This window comes from Salmo trutta, chromosome 19 (genome assembly GCF_901001165.1).
Source record: "Salmo trutta chromosome 19, fSalTru1.1, whole genome shotgun sequence".
Classification (NCBI taxonomy): Eukaryota; Metazoa; Chordata; class Actinopteri; order Salmoniformes; family Salmonidae; genus Salmo; species Salmo trutta.
The window spans coordinates 8,835,310-8,837,422 of record NC_042975.1 but is presented as its reverse complement, the minus strand read 5'-3'; the positions used below and the strand labels follow the sequence as shown (position 1 = coordinate 8,837,422).

At 40.9% G+C, this 2,113-nt stretch overlaps 1 long non-coding RNA gene across 1 annotated transcript; it reads left to right on the top strand.

Moving 5' to 3' along the window:
• Positions 1 to 249: 249 nt before the first annotated feature.
• On the top strand, positions 250 to 1,882 carry LOC115153688 (uncharacterized). The gene is made up of 3 exons (XR_003867732.1): positions 250 to 399; positions 1,026 to 1,102; positions 1,741 to 1,882. It is a non-coding gene; the product is annotated as an uncharacterized LOC115153688 (long non-coding RNA).
• The last annotated feature ends 231 nt before the right edge of the window (positions 1,883 to 2,113 follow it).

The following is a 2,113-nucleotide window of genomic DNA, read 5'->3' as shown; positions in this document are numbered from 1 at the left end:
CAATAAATGCCACAAAATCCACATTCTTTCCAATCAATGTATCAGTATCCCTCAACTTTTAACCGAAATTCTGAACTGGCTGCGGGTCATCCACTGCCATATCTTTCTCATCTTCACTTGCTGTGTGAAACGTTTGTAACAGGTGTCTTTCAGTGCCAGGTGTCTGTAATTGCCAATTAAGGGAATGGCTTTTGGTATAAAAGCTGTGTGTGGTCTCTCATTCAGGAGATCTAGTGTACTGTTCAAAGACTGACTGACTGGCGGGGGGGCCATGGGAAGATGGCAACAAGGCTCAGCTCAAATTCAGAGAACTGCGATTGTAAATTTTGTGCCCGTGGCAAGAGTTTTGCCCATATCCATCTGTACCTGCTCTCTTTCTCCCATGGCACTCCTTCCAAGGTATGTGTTTTAGGGTTCTAATTATTGTATTGCTTTGGCCAGAAAATCTGAAACATAGTATCACTGTGATATCTAGTGGAATATTATCTGAAGCTGTGTCACGGGTGTCGTAGGGTGTAGAACAAAATGCAGCGGGAAAATGTATACTCATCTTTTTATTTTAGTGAAGAAGGAAAACAAACAACGTATACAAAAACAAACTAGACAGTCTTGCCAGGCACACAGCAAAACAAGAAACAATCTCCCACAAAATCCCATGACAAACACATACCTATTTATAGGACCTTCAATCAGAGGCAACGATAGACAGCTGCCTCCAACTGAAGGCCCCAACACCAATTAGCTAAACATAGAAATACAAACAACTAGACTGAATATAGAAACAAACTAACATAGAACAATAACCAAAACCATGGACTAATAAATCAAATACCCCTCTACATACACAACCACCCCGAACCATATAAACCAAATACCCCCTCTACATGAACACATACACAAACACACCCTGAACCCCCAAAAACAAATACCCCCTGCCACGTCCTGACCAAACTATAAGAACAAAATTACCCCTTTACTGGTCAGGACGTGACAAGCTGTAACGAAATAACCATGTTTATCAATAGACAATCTTCAGATCGCTAGGTGTTTGATGTTGTGGAGACCGATGTGCCCAAGAACAAGCTTGCATTGAGTTGCTGAGGTAATAAAATATATTTTCGTAATATTTCTGGCCTGATTATTCCCGTGCTTCAGTCCTTGATGTAAAGAACCTGCATTTTTTGGGGGGTTTATCCCTGAGGACCTTGCGTATTATTGGCTACGGGAATAGTTATTTATGTGTAAATCCCCCATATTAGACGTTCATGGAGGACTAGGTCTCATGGTTACAAACTTCACATTTGAATCTGAGTTTCTCATGGTTACTTACTGTAACTGCCTTGAGTAATTGAGGTCTGGAGATCTACAATGGTCCTGTAGTAGCCTACAGTAGGAAGTCTTAACATGAAAAGGGTTCTAGAGCTTAGAAACACGTCCTCTACTGATAAAACATTGCTTATGGATAATGTTTCTGACAGATTTTATTGCCAGATCCATAGCTGGTGATGCTTAGCAGCTGCTTTGTAAATGACGTTTTCTCAGCGGGATTAGGAATGTGTTGAATCATTTTAGTAATGGAAGTGAAACTTTTCTGCTCTCTTATTTGACGTCTATTTAAAATCATCCACATTTTCCATATCAATTCTTCAACTTTAAGTGCTAGCTCTCTAAATGTTGTTATTCAGGATTGTAAAATATTTGTCTAACAAACTATCCTCTCCCTACCTATCTTTTGCACAGAGTGGTGGTGCTGGCTGGAAGGAAATGACTCTGTCCGTTTACTGCCTGGCACACTCCGGAATTATCAGAACAGACGATGCTTGGGTCAAGGCCAGGAACCCGGGCGTGGGTTCAGACTGGCACGCTTTTAAGCAACTGTATCAATGTGTAAGATGAATCAGAACGGCTGAATCTGATTATGATGTAACCGCTCTTTAAATTCGGTCAGCTGTCAAATCCCTGAAGGGTTCGTCACAGGATTGGTTAACTCTCGGGGTTCCTAGGATCTACACCAAGCTAGGTAAATTTGATTTTAGTTTTAATGCACCGTATTGCTGGAACAAAACTCTAAATACATCTCATCTTGATGTTCTGATGCCGTTAGGCAATTGAA